This window comes from Macrotis lagotis, chromosome 6, assembly GCF_037893015.1.
Source record: "Macrotis lagotis isolate mMagLag1 chromosome 6, bilby.v1.9.chrom.fasta, whole genome shotgun sequence".
NCBI lineage: Eukaryota > Metazoa > Chordata > Mammalia > Peramelemorphia > Peramelidae > Macrotis > Macrotis lagotis.
This window is the reverse complement of record NC_133663.1, coordinates 74,664,630-74,680,273: the sequence shown is the minus strand read 5'-3', so window position 1 is coordinate 74,680,273 and position 15,644 is coordinate 74,664,630. Positions and strand designations below refer to the sequence as shown.

Sequence of the window (15,644 nt, the reverse complement as noted above, 5' to 3'; positions counted from 1 at the left end):
ACAGGCATGTCATGGCATCAATCCCATGACAATGTGGTCTTCTTCAAGATTGAAGGACAAACAACCACTACCACAGGCACCACCACATTAATAAGAACAATATAGTATGACCAGGTGATATTTATCCCAGGAATTCAGGTTTATTTCAGTATTAGGAAAACTAAAAGCATAACCATATCAATAACAAAACTATCAGAAATCATATGATCTCAATAAATGCTGAAAAAACTTTTGACAAAATACAATATCTAATAACACTAAAGAACATAGGAATAAAGGGATTTTTTCTTAAGATGAAAGGTAGTATCTATCTAAAACCATTAGCAAGCATCATATGTATTGGAGTTAAGCTAGGAAACCTTACCAATAAGATAAGGGCTGAAACAAGGATGCCCATTATTGCCACAATCAGTCAATACTGTACTAGAATTGTGCTAGCAATAAGAGAGGAAAAAGAAATCGAAGGAATTAGAATAGACAATGAGGAAATAAAACTATCACTTTCTGCAGATGATATGATAATATACTTAGCGAATCCTAGAGAATCCACTAAAAAATTACTTGAAACAATGAACAACTTTAGCAAAAGTTTCAAGATCTAAAATAAACCCATATAAACCATCAACATTTCTGTACATTCCAAACAAAGCTCAGCAGCAAAAGATAGAGAAATTCTATTCAAAACAACTGTAGACAACATCAAATATTTGGGAATCTACCTGCCAACACAGAATCAGATATTTTATGAATATAATTACAAAACATTTTTCACACAAATAAAATCAGATCTTAAACAAATAGAAAAATATCAGTTGCTCATCGGTAGGTCCAGTTTATATAATAAAAATGACAATTCTACCCAAATTAAATTACATATTCAGTGCCATACCTATTAAACTACCAAAAAATTTATTTTACTGAACTATATAATGTAACAAAGTTCATCTGGAGTAACCAAAAAATGGTCAAGAATTTTAAGGGAATTATTAAAAAAAAAAACAAAAGTAGGTAGCCTACTTATACCAGATTTCAAACTTATAAAATCAGAAAGTGGCTAAGAAGTAGAGAAGTAAATCAGTGAAATATATTATTCACAAAAGACACAGTAATAAATAAATATGCAAATCTACTATTTGACAAACCCAGAGACTCCAGTTTGTTGGGATTAAAACTCACAATTTGGGAAAAAAAACTGTTAGAAAGACTGGAAAAGTATGTGACTGAAACTAGACATAGAGACCAACATCTCACACTTTATACAAAGATAAAGTCAAAATACATTTCTGATTTAGTAATGGTGATACCATAGGTGAATTAGGAGAATAAGGAATAGTTTATCTATCAGATTTATGGAGAGTAAGATTTTATGCCCAAAGAAGAGATACAGAACATTATAAATTGCAAAATAAATAATTTTGACTAAATTAAAAAGGTTTTACACAAATAAAACGAGTGAAACCAAAATTAGAAGGGAAACAGAAAACTGGGAAACATTTTTCACAGCTAACATTTATGATAAAGGACTCATTTCTATACTATATAGAGAAATGAGTCAAATTAATAAGAATACAAATAATTCTCCAATTGATAAATGAAGAAATTAAAACTATTGATATCATTTGAAAAAAAATGTTCTGAATCATTGTTGATTAAGGTAATGCAATTAAAACAACTCTGAGGTACCAGCTCACACCTATCAGATTAACTAAAATGGCAATAAAAGGAAAATGATCAAAGTTGGAGAGGACATGGGAAAACTGGGTCACTAATTCACTGTTCATGATGCTGGGAATTGATTCAACCATTCTGGAGAGCAATCTGGAATTATTCTCAAATGACAATATCCATGTCAAAGGACAATAATCCAACAGTACAATTACAGGGACTATATCCCAAGGAAATCACAAAAAAAGGGAAAAAGACTCATGTGTACAAAAATATTTATGGTAATTTTTTTGTGGTGGAAAAGAATTGGACATTGAGGGGATGCTCATCAATTGGAGAGTGGTCAAACAAGTTATGGTATATGAATGTATGAGTCATTCTTGTTCTGTAATAGATCATGAGTGGCCAGGCTTCAGAAGGACTTGGAAAAACTTGCATGAGCTGATGATGAGTGAAGTGAGCAGAACCAGAAGAACATTACATACATTAGCAACAGCATTGTAGGATGACTGACTTTGATTGATGCAGTTCCTCTTGGCAGTTATCAAGAAAAATCCTAAAATACTTATGGAAAATGCCATCCAAACCCAGAGGAAAAAACTAGAGACTAAATGTGGAGCAATGCATATGCTATGTTCACATTTTAAAACATATATATATATATATATATATATATATATATATATATATATATTTATTTATTTAATGGTTCATGCCCCTCTACCCAGTTCTAAATATCTAATGTGGAAATATATTAAGCAAAATTGTACATGTACAACCTATATTAGATTGTTCACTGCTAAGAGGAATGGGGGAGGGAAGGAAAGGTGGCAGAAAAATGTGAAACTCAAAAGATTGCAAAAGGATGAATGTTGAAAACTTATCTTTGCATGTAATTAGAAAAAATGAAATGAAATCCATTTGGTGTTGGGTAAGAAATAGAGGGGTAGGTCAGTGCAATAGTTTTAGGTTCACAAGATGTAGTAGTCAATAAATATACTAATTTACCATTTGATGAACCCAAAGACTACAGTTTTGGGCATAAGAATTCTCTATTTGACATAAATTATTTGGAATACTAGAAAATAGAATGGAAGAGACTAGGCATAGATCAGCATCTCAAATCCTATACCAAGATAAGGTCAAAATACATGCACAATTTAGACATAAGACAGTTAGAAGAGCAAGTAATCCTTCACCTGTCAGATGTATGAAGAGATGGAGATTTTATAACCAAAGATGAGATAGAGAACATTATTAAATGCAAAGTGGATCATTTTGAATACATTAAATTGAAAAGTTTTTGCCCAAAAAACTAATATAACCAAAATTAGAAAGTAAAAAACAGAAACAATTTTTAAAGGCAGATTTTTTGATAGAGGATATATTTCTATAAATTCATAGAGAACTGAGTCAAATTTATAAGAACACTAGTCATTTCCCAATTGATAAGTGGACAAAGGATATGAACATTCAGTATTCAGATAAAGAAATTTAAACTATTGATAGTCATGTGAAAAAATGCTCTAAGTCACTATTAACTATAGAAATTCAAATTAAAACAACTGAGGTACCACCTCATGCCTATTAGATTAGCTAATATGACAGGAAAGTAAAATAATCCAAGTTGGAGAGTGTTAGGGACTGTTGTGTGTGGGAGCATTGTAAATGATCATCACCTGATGTCCTTGAGGGACAGACCCTTGTTTCACTAAGTGCCAGGGGAGTGGGAGTGGATTAGAGACTGGAAAGGGTATAGGAACTTGTATTTTGGTAAATAAAAGGAGACTGGGAGACTTGGGTGTGAAGGGAGAACTTGTCTTTCTTGTCTCTCCTGCCCCTTCAATGCTTACCTGGAGAAAGATAAGGGAGTCTGGAAAGGGACTCAACAGGAGAGAACATGGGAAAACTGGGTCACTGGTCCACTGTTAATGGAACTGTGAACTGATTGAACCTTTCTTGAGGGCAATCTGAAACTATGCTAACGGACAAGGAAACTGTCCATATCCTTTGATCCAACAATACCACTGTTATGCCTATATTCCAAAGAGAACACAACAAAAGAGAAAAGACTCCATAATAGAAGAATATGGCAAAGAACTGAAAATTGAGGGAAGAAAACTTTCTAAAAGTGAAGGTTGAAAATTATCTGAACATATAATTGGAAAAATTACAAATTAAAAAAGTTTAAAGTATTTAAGCAAAATCTTAGGGGATAACTTGGCAGATCTACTGTTAATCTACTATTAATTGGTGAGGCATCATGTTTGATCCTGGGGACACAAGGCAAAAATGAAACAGTTTTATCTATAATGATGCAGAATAAATACAAGAAAATTTAGGAAGGAAAGACATTAGTAGTTGAGATTATATATGTGCATGTCCCAAAGATGGTGATTTTAAGCATTCTATTCCTTTTCTATAATTTTGCTGCTATCAAGAAGAAACGGTCCACTTTCAATTGGAATAAAAACCATTTTGTATTTTTCTTTGCTTAATGAGTGGCCATGGGCACAAATCATCAGTTAGTATTCAGCCTTGGTGAATCTGAACTTTTATACTTAACAAGGCTTCTACTTGGAGAACAGACACCATCACTAAAACCTTAATTATGACCTTTCTAGTAGAACACACATATTCTACTGTTAAAATCTTCAAAACTTAAAAGAAAAAGTTAGAAAATTCAAAAATGTTATCTCTGAGTAGGATATTTTAAAGGAAAATATGCCCTGTAGTTGAATGGGTAGTTTATTGAATTAGTCCAAGAGCATAGTATAGTATAATGTAGTTTCTCTGTCTCTGTCTCTGTCTCTGTCTCTCATTTTTTTTTTGTATCTCAAATAGGCAATGAAGTCAGATAATGTGTTGCAACCAGGAATGAAAGGTCAAAAAGAATGGACTGAAACACGCCTGAGATGGGACTCTGTGCTTACCCTATTCTCAAAAGGTCACTTTTCACAAAAACCCAATTAAAGATAGGATTCTATAAGTGATTCTTTATAAATGTAAAGCATAGTATCAGAATAATTGTGATTGCAGTTGATTCAAAGAGAAAAAGGCAACCAAGTAACTCAGTGGACAGAGTATTATGAATGGAGTCAGGAAAACCTGAGTTCAAATCCAGCCTCAAGTATTTACTAGCTTTGGGACCCTGGGCAAATCACTTAATCTCTGCCTTAATCCACTGAAGAAGGAAAAGGCAAACTACGTCATTATCTTTGCCAAGAAAACCCTATGGACAGTACTGGTGTTCTCTAGTCCACAGGGTCCTGAAGAAGTGGATTTAACTGAAAAACTAATTAACAACAATTAACAAAGATAACAAGAAATGTTAATATCATACTGGATATAAGCAGCCTGTAGTATGTTAGTAAAAATGAGTAATATTACCTATAGAAAGAATCATAAAAGACACACTAAAATTGGTAAGAAGAGGATGCCAGTCATTTGGTGGGAATGAAGGTAGGTTGTCCAGTCCTAAAATGGGTATAGAAAAGACACTATAAAAAGAATCCTAAACCATATTATTCTATCTTTTGTGGAGTATTTTTGGGAAAAAAACTTATACAAATATTGCAGAGGATGAGAAGGTAAAGATCCATAATAATCTCTTGACAGGAGAAATGCATTGATGAGATCTCAGATCCATTTATTTATCTGTGTTTGGATATAGATATTTGTCTCTGTGCCTCTGCTATTCAAACATATAGACTCTAAAAGGGTGGGAGCAATATGCTTTAATTTCTATTATGTATCTATGACTATAGTGTCCTAGATGCCAGGGATGTATAAGCACAAATATACACATATACACACAGAATATGCATATGCACATAGTAATATAGTACAAATGTATATGCACATATGTAGTCCCATTTTTCAGGAGGTAAGAGGTGATAGATGTCTAAATTGTAAAGGAAGTGAAAAGACTTGCCAACTAAGTGTGTGAATTGGAATGTTTAATTTAGTTTGAGAATTTGAATTCCCTATTTTAATTCTTGATGAAAAAGACAATATTAGGAGGCAGGAGTTGGAGAAATAAGGTTATATTTTCTAATTGCTAAGCTTAAAATTCCAATGAGATATCTAGCTAGAAATGTCCAACACTTTGATTAACATGCAGTATTAGAGAAAGAGAAGACAAGATAAGTAGATTTTGGTTTCATTCACATTTTGGTTCAATTGGTCCAATTGATTTGGACAATTGTTATGTGTCACCCATTTGGGATTTTTTTGGCAAAGAGTGGTTTCTCCAGATCATTTTATAAATGAGAAACTAAGGCAAACATGTGATAGGTAAATTTCTGGGTCCAGATCTGAACTAGAAAGATGAGTCTCTACCCATGTTACTACCTAACTGCTCACCATCTACATAAAGATCATAATTGAAACCATAAGAGCTAATGAGACCACCAAGAAGGATTATATATAGAGAGAGAAGAGGAAAAGAATCTGTCCTAGCCCTGGGGGAAGACCCTTGTCGCAGTGCTATTTAGCAAGGAAACTTTGCATGTTTCCATATATGATTTGTTGCCTTTGTTTCGGATGAAACATTTCCTACAGAAACTAGAGCACAAGTTTAATATGCAAGGCTTATATTGTAGGCCCCGGAATCAAATAACTATGTGAGTGTCTGGAAAAGGTGTTAATTAAGTAGCAGATGTTATAGCACCTATTTCTCTGTAGACAGAAAATATAGCACAGATGCACCAAGCTGAAATGCACTTAAGAGTTTGGATTACAGAACTCCATACACATGTCTCCATCTGCTATAGCTAACCCCACAGCCCACTCAGTGTCAGTCAATTAACACCTTGCTTAGCACATCAACCACCCACAGATACAGCCCTGTAGAAAAACTATTAACCCTTTATATAGTCTAATTGCCATCCCTGGACTGTAACAGACTAACAGTAAAACACATTAAACTAATATACTCCCATTGATACATGCATACACTTTCTTGCTATCTCTCGCATCCATCCCTATATCAAAATCTCTCTATAAACAACCAAAACAAAAGCAAGAATGAGGCCTAACTAAAATTATTAGTAATTGGACTAAAATGAAATTTTAAATTATTTTTTCCTTATGCATTGATACTACTAAATATTGTTGAGGGAAACCAAATTTTCTTTTTCCAAGAAAGATTTTGTATTCTCATAATAAATGTGGAAAATATAGAAACAATGATTGAAAAGATAGGTTTTATTCATTCATAAATGTAAGAATGTTCACAACTCACCTACATTTGATAGGAATAAAGTAGAAAGATCCCCATTTGGAGTCTAGTATTGTCGTCATCAACTTGTGTGACTTTGACAAGTTATATAAATCTCTCAACCTCAATTCCATTTTTAAATTAAAATACATTTTATTTCTGTCTTTTGTTTTTATATAGCTTAAATTCTCTCCTTACTCCTCTCCATCTCATGTAATGAAGATTTTTAAAGAAAGAAAAATAATCATCAAAACTGATCAATATTGCCTAAAAATTTAATTTGATATACTTTGTGCCACACCCTGGGATTCATCAGCTTTGCAAAATAATAGGAGATCTCTTCTTAAATCTCTTTATTAGTGCCAAGCTTGTTCTTTGCAGAATTAATTTTTTATTATTATATTTTTTCTTCCCCCATTTTCATCACTGTGTATAATTTTCACACTTCTACTTGTTTTTCTTTGCATAACCTCTATGTTTATCATACTTGTTGTTTCTTAATGAATAATAGTATTTTATTATATCAATGCATCACAATTTATTTAGGCCCCCAAATGATGATCTATTTTGTTTCCAATTATTAACTGTCACAGAAAGCTGCTAAATATTTTTATTTTGTTTGTGGGGTTTTTCTTCTCAAATATAGAATATAATTCTGATGATGGAATCTTTTGATTTAAATAAATAAGACATTTTATCCACTTGCTTTGCATATTTCCAAATTGTTTTCCAAGTGATTATACACATACAAAGTTACATTATTAATTCATTGCCATATTTATCTTTCTTGTAAGGTTGCTAATAATTTGAAGTTTTCTTTTAACAGCTGTTTGTATCCTTGGGTTGATTATTGGGGAATGGATTTTAGTCTTAAATATCTTTGCTGTTTTTGTTGTAAATCAGATCTTTATTTCAAGAAACTTCATATAAGGATATTTCCTCCATTTGACTGTTTCCCTTCTTATCTTGACTGAATTAATGCTATCCATAAGCACTTTAATTCCATGTAATTAAAGTTATCTATTTGGTATCGTTTGTAATCACCTCTGTTCATTATTTAGTTACATTTATATCTCCTTCCTATAGCTTTGAAAAGTAAATGTTCAGCTTCTTTAATAAAGTTTTTATATAATGATCTTTAATTTTTAGCTCATATATACATTTTGAATTAATTGTACAATATTTTAAGGGGTTATATGAAGGCTAATTTCTGCCAGATGGTTTTCCACGTTTTCCCCTTCAGTTAGTCTTATAAAATGGAGAGTTCTTTTCATAGTAATTTGTTTCCTGGTTAATTGAGTTCTATTATTTATGATTCTCTCCTATCTAGCCACTTCCATTGCTCTGTATCTCTAACTTGTTCACAATAGGTTTGATGACTGTTGTTTTTTAAATTTAATTTGAGGTAAGGAAATGCTGTTTCCCTTTCATTGCTACCTTTTCCATTTCCCTCCTGATATTCTAGATCTTTTGTTATTCTAAACAAATTTTATTATTTTTTATTGGGGCCTATAAATTCTTGATTTTTGACAATTTGATTGTATAGCACTAAGAAATACAATGTCAAAAGCAATGGGAGGTTATTTTACAGAATAATAATAGCATTTGTCTAGTTCTTTAAGCTCTGCAAAGTATTTTATTCACACACATATATGTATTCTTGTCTTTCATGTGATAGGTCATGAGTAACAAAATATTTTAGAGAGAGGATGATGACAAAACTATGGAAAATCAAGTTTTAGTGATCCAAAGTGGTGATGGTGAAAACATCAGTTACTATCCTATTTTTACTTTTGTAAATAAAATCTTTATAATATGTCAGTGATTTCTTTAATAACCTTAATAATAAAGAGTAGTTTAAAAATAAGATAATGTATGTACAATGCTTTGCAAACTTTGCTATTACTACAGCTGATTCTCTGCAATTGACTCCATGGTTTTTGATTAAATGTACAAACACTACAACTCTCCCTGGTTCCACAAATAGTTTTAAAATTTATTTGGGTGAGTAAAATGTGACTCTAGATTTTCCTCTAAAAATTTATCTTTCTTATATATGATAATATGATATTACTTGACAAAAATTTTACTTTTGGTAAATGACTCTTTGATTACTCACATCAAGTAAGGCAGAATAAATATGTAGAAATATGCTCATCTTTTGTGTGTGTGTGTGAGCATGTATGTGTGCACATGTATGTGCCTGTGCACACACTTTGAACAAAGTCTAGATTTGGAAGAGATGGATTCAATGTTAGGTGATGGTATCCCCCAGGGTGCCTGTTTTCAGAAGATATTGTTATGGTTCCATTACAAGCCTCTTTAAAGATATCCATTATTATGAAAACAGTATTATTCTAATAATCCATGGATAGGAGAAATAAAGAGATAAAAAATATTTCAAGCATTGAAATAAGCACGTTGAAAGCACAAAATTGGGGCGGCTAGGTGGTACAGTGGATAAAGCACTGGCCCTGGAGTCAGGAGTACCTGGGTTCAAATCTGGTCTCAGACACTTAATAATTACCTAGCTGTGTGGCCTTGGGCAAGCCACTTAGCCATTTGCCTTGCAAAAACCTAAAAAAAAAATTAAAAAAAAGAAAGTACAAAATTTTATACAACTTTTATTCTATGCATGTGGTATTGTACTTAGAACCAAAAATGACTTAGAAAGTACCTCAATTTTAATAAATTTTCAAGTATAGCCCTATAGGTCCTTCTGTCCTTCTTTCCCTCCTTCCCTTCCTTCCTCCCTCCTTCCTTCCTTCTTTCCTTTGTTTCTCCTTCCCTTTCCTCTTAACAAAGGAATATAAATTTTATCGCTGAAAGCTTACAAGATATCTTCTAGTTTACTTGTTTGATTTTTTTTCTTAAAAGAGCATGCCTTAAACACAAATCACTCTGGCTCTCTTTGATTAGTCAACAATAGGTCCCAAACCAAACTCCACTTGGCTCATTGTTTGGGCTTTATTAGGTTCAGAGTGAATGTAAATAGCAGTTATTTCTGTTTTGATTAAAATCCCTGACAATCCTCCCCTCCCAGAGAGATTTTTTTTTTTGACTAGGTAAAAGTGACCATTTTTTCTTCTACTTTTTTCCTTATCTGCCTGAATCACTGAACGGGCCTTGCTTCTGTCAAATTGAAATCTGTAAAAGATCTTAGTTTAAAAGACCTTACTCTTCAACCTCATAACCAGGGCCATCTCCTGTCATCCCTACTTCTATCTGGCCACTGAACCCAGATGCCTTGGAGGCTGGTGATTTTGCACAGTACCCCTTCACTCAAATCCAATTTACGTGCATGTCATGGCATCAGCTCCCTGTCATCAGGGTCCTCTTCAAGAATTATGGATGAACAACTACTACAAGTGATGAAGGATATTATTTAGTGAGGATTGGCAAATCAAGGTATTGCATTCTTTTAAAAATAGAAATAAACCTCCAGAATTAATAATTATCTAAACCAATTTACAATATATTATTCCTAGGTTTTATCTTAAATATGGGAATTAGGTATCTCAATAGCCTAGGAGGTAAAGCCCTGGCCTGGAGCTAGAAGGTTGATCTTTAGTCATTTCCATTGCATCTAACTCTTCATGACATCTTTGGGGTTTTCTTGGTAAAGATTCTATTTCGCCTCATTTAACAGATGAGAAAACTGAGGCAAGCAGGGTTAAAGGAGCTGCCTAAGGTCACAGTCATTGTCTGAGGTCAGGTTTGGATTCAATCTTCTTGACTCCAGACCAGTTGCTCCATCCCCTTCCCCTCCCTTCCCCTCCTCTGCTTAAGTCAGGAAGACCTGAGTTTAAATCTGGCCTCAGACACTGATCTTCTGTCTCAGTTTCCTCCTTTATAAAACAGGAAAGAGTTGTTTTGAGGATCAAATGAAATAGCATGCGTAGAGTGTTCCTGACATAGAGTGGGCATCAATGCTAGCTACCATTAGTACTATTGATGCATCTCTGCATCTGAAAGTCCTAGTTTAGTACCTTACAAGAAACATAGCACTTTAAAAAATATTTTTATAAAATGTATGTTATAATTGTATAACACTTTGAGGTTTGCAAAGCATTTCAAAATATATTATCTCATTTAATTTTCTTTGATCCTCAAAAACATATAAGTTATCATTATTATCCTCATTATATTTTATTTTATGCATATTTTATTTTTCCCAGTTCATATTAAAATTTTTAAAAATAATTTTATTTTATTTTCTCTGGTTACATTCAAAAACAAGTTTCAGCATTTATTTTTAAAATCTTGAAGCCCGATTTTCTCTCCCTTGTACCCTAATCCCCCCCCTCATTAAGTAAGCAAGTTATTTGATATAGATAGAAATGTGTAATGAAAATATTATATAACAATCATGTTGTAAGAGTAAACATAGTTCCCTTACCCCAAAGAAAAGAGAAATCTCAAGAAAAAGTTAAAAAAAAAAAGTATGCCTCAATCTGTATTCAGACACCATCAGTTCTGTCTTTGGAATGGATTATCTTCTTTATCATCAGTCCTTCAGAGTTCTCTTGGGTCACATCAGTGCTGAGAAAAGATAAGTCATTCACAACTGATCATCCTGCAACATTGCTGTAACTTTACATATAGTACATTTTCCACTACATCTGCTCATGCAAGCTTTTTACTGAGAACTTCCTGTTCATCATTCTTATAACAAAGCAGCATTTCATCTTAATCAAATATCATAATTTGTTCAATCATTCTCCAATTGAGGGACATCTCCCTAATTTCCAATTCCTTACCACCAGAAAAGAGCTGCTATAAATATTCGTATAGGACTTTTTCCTTTCTCTTTTTCATCTCTTCTGGAATATGGACCTACTAGTGAAAGTGCTAGGTCACAACATAGGCATCGTTCTTTGGGTGTTTGGGCATAGTTCCAAATTGTTCTACAGAATTGTTGTATTACTTAATAACTCTCCAAAATGTATTAATCTCATTTTCCTTTATTCCCTCCAAAATTTGTCATCTTCTCTTGCTGTCCTATTTTTTAATCCAATAGGTATAAAGCAATACCTAAGAATTGTTCCAACCCACATTTCTCCTTTCAATAGTGAGTTTAGACATTGTTTATTTATTTGTTTGTTTATTTATTTATTTATTTTTTAAATCTTTATGTAAGGCAATGGAATTAAGTGACTTGCCAAGGGTCACCCAACTAGACAATTATTAAGTGTCTGAGGCTGTATTTGAACTCAGGTTCCCCTGACTCCATTTCCAGTAATCTATCCACTTTGCCACCTAGCCGCCCCCTAGTTAGGACATTTTAAAAAAATTATTTAAACAGATAGCATTGATAGCCCCATCAGAAAACTGTTCATACCTTTTCATCATTTATCATTTAGGGAATGATTCTCTTTTTTCCTTTACTTTTTTAAAATTTTAGACATGGGGTTAAGTGACTTGCCCAAGGTCACACAGCTAGGCAATTATTAAGTGTCTGAAGCTGGATTTGAACTCACGTTCTCCTGACTCTAGGGCTGGTGCTCTATCCCTCTTTTTTTCTTTAATAAATTTGAACTCAGTTCTCTGAGAAATGAGGTATTTATCAGAGAAACTTGTTTCAATAATTTTTTCCCCACAGTTAATACTGCTAACTGTATTTTCCTTCATCTTATTCCCTCTTCCTTCAATTATTAATTCTTTCCTTTCTCCCTCCTCAAAAATGTTTTGCATTGCCTAAGAAATAGAGTGGTGGACAAGTGGAATAGATTAGGTGTAAAAGCAGGAGATGATTATAGTAATCTGCTGTTTGATAAACCCAAAGAGTCTGGCCATTGGGATAAAAACTCCCTCTTCGATAAAAATTTCTGGGATAATTGGAAGTTAGTATGGAAAAAATTTAGATTAGACCAACACCTCACACCCTTCACCAAGATAAGATCCAAATGGTTACAGGACATAGACATAAAAAACAATATTAGAAGATCAAGGACTAGTCTGCCTGTCAGATCTATGGAAAGGGGAGCAGTTTATGACTAAGGAAGAGTTGGAGAACATCACCAAAGACCAATTAGATGATTTCGATTACATTAAATTAAAAAAGCTTTTGCACAGAAAAAAACCAATGTAACCAAGATCAAAAGAAATGTTTTTAAATTGGGAAGCAATCTTTACAACTAATGATTCTGACAAAGGACTCATTTCTAAAATATACAGAGAACAGAGTCATATTTTTAAAACAAAAAGCCATTCCCCAATTGACAAGTGGTCAAAGGATATGCAAATGCAATTTACAGATGAGGAGATCAAAGCAATCCAGAGCCATATGAAAAAATGCTCTAAATCATTAATTATTAGAGAAATGCAAATTAAAGCTTCTCTGAGGTACCACCTCACACCTCTCAAATTGGCCAATATGACCAGGAAGGATAATAATCATTGTTGGAAGGGTTGGTGGAGCTGTTGGTGGAGCTGTGAACTCATCCAACCCTTCTGGAGAGCTATTTGGAACAATGCCTAAAGGGCAACAAAAATGTGCATACCTTTTGACTCAGCAATACTACTATTGGGTCTATACCCTGAAGAGATGATGAAAAAGGGTAAAAACATTACTTGTACAAAAATATTTATAGCAGCCCTGTTTGTGGTGGCAAAGAATTGGAAATCAAGTAAATGTCCTTCAATTGGGGAATGGCTTAGCAAACTGTGGTATATATATATATGTCTTGGAACACTATTGTTCTATTAGAAACCAGGAGGGATGGGATTTCAGGGAAGCCTGGAGGTATTTTCACGAACTGATGCTGAGCGAGATGAGCAGAACCAGAAAAACACTGTACACCCTAACAGCAACATGAGAATGATGTTCAACCTTGAAGGACTCGCTCATTCCATTAGTGCAACAATCCGGAACAATTTTGGGCTGTCTGCAAAGGAGAGTGCCATCTGTATCCAGATAAGGAGCTGTGGAGTTTGAACAAAGTGCAAGGACTATTCCCTTTAATTTAGGGAAAAACAGATATCTTATTGTCTGATCTTGTTACCTCTTAGACTTCTCTTCTCTTCTTTAAGGATATGATTTCTCTTTCATCACAACCAATTTGGATCAAGGTACAACATGGAAACAAAGTAAAGACTGACAGAGTACTTTCTGTGGGGAGGGAGGGAAGCAAGATTGGGCGGAAAATTGTAAAACTGAAATAATATCTTTAATAAAAATAAATTAAAAAAAAACAAAAATTGTTTTGCACCTCTGTCACCTCCCCCCCCCCCTTTTCCTGTACCTTTTCCCCCTTCTACTTTCCTCTAGGATAAGCTATATATCCAAATCACTGTACATGTTGCTCCCTCTCTATGTGAATTCTGTTGATAACAAGGGTCATTCATTTTCCCTCATCCCCCTTACCACTCCACTGCAAAAACTTTTTCTTGCCTTTTTTATGTGAAATAACTTAACTTATTCTACCTATCCCCTTCCCTTTCTTAGTACATTCCTATCCCTCATTAACTCCTTTATATTATCCCTTCCAATTCAACTACCATCTGTGACTTGTGACATGATATTTCCAACTGCCCTAATAGATAAGAAAATTCATATGAGTTATTAGTATCATCTTCCTGTGCAGAAAAACAAATAGTTAGCATCATTAAGTTTCTTTAATCTTTGCCTATCCTATTTACCTTTTTGTGCTTCAATGAATCTCATACTTGAAGATCAGATTTTCTGTTCAGCTGTGGTCATTTTGTCAGGAAAGTTTGAAAGTCCCCTATTTCATTGAATAACCATCTTTTCTCCTAAAAGAATATGCTCAGTTTCTCTGGGTAGTTGATTCTTTTTTTTTAATTTTGCTATCTTTTTTGTCAAGTATGATTTTGGTTTATCTATTTTATATTATTACAATAATTTTGTTATAAGAGTAAGCATAAATCTCCTCCCCCCCCAAAGAAGATGAGAAACCTCAAGAACAGTGAGAGAGAGAAAAAAATGTACTTCAGTCTATGTTCAGATTCCAATGGCTCTATCTGGGGTGAGTTGCCTTCTTTATCATAAGTCTACCAGAGAAGTTGCTTCAACATTTTTCCTGAAGTTGCTATTACAGGCTGTATTTCCCTTTACTCTGTCCCTCCCCACTCTCATTTATTCTAGTCTCTCTCTCTCCTTTCATCCTAGTCCTGTCCAAAAGTGTGTTTTATCTGAGTATCCTCTCCCACAATCTGCTCTCTCCTATCACCTATTTGCCCTCTTCCCTCCTCCATTCCCCCTTATCCTATCCCTTTCTTCTCATTTTTCCTCTAGGATAAGATAGATTTCTGTACCCTATTAAGTATGTATGTTATTTCTTCTCTAAGCCATTTCTGAAGGCTCACTCATTCCCCATTGCCTTCCCTCTTTCCACTCCATTGAAAAAGCTTTTTCTTGACTCTTATGTGAAATTTCTTAGCTCCTTCTTCCTCTCCTTTCTCTTCCTCCTAGTACTTCCCTTTATCAACCATTGACTCCATCTTTTTACTATATAATACCATTATATTCAGCTCCTTCCTGTGCCCTATCTATACATGATTCTTCTAACAGCTCTTATAAATGAAAAAGTTCATATGAGTTACCAATATCTTCTTCCCATGCAGGAATACAAAAAGTTCAACATCATTAAGTTCCTCATAGTCCTTCTCTTCCACTCCCTCTATGATTCACCAGAGTCCTATACTTGAAGATCAACCTTTCTGTTCAGTTCTGGTTGTTTCAATAGGAAAGTATGTAAGTACCATGTTCCCTTGAAAGCCTATCTTTCCCCCTGAA

At 33.7% G+C, this 15,644-nt stretch overlaps 1 protein-coding gene across 1 annotated transcript in view; it reads left to right on the top strand.

Annotated features, from left to right (window-relative positions):
* Positions 1 to 15,644, top strand: part of SPAG16 (sperm associated antigen 16) — a 1,328,678-nt gene that overhangs the window by 314,325 nt on the left and 998,709 nt on the right. The window lies entirely within an intron of this gene.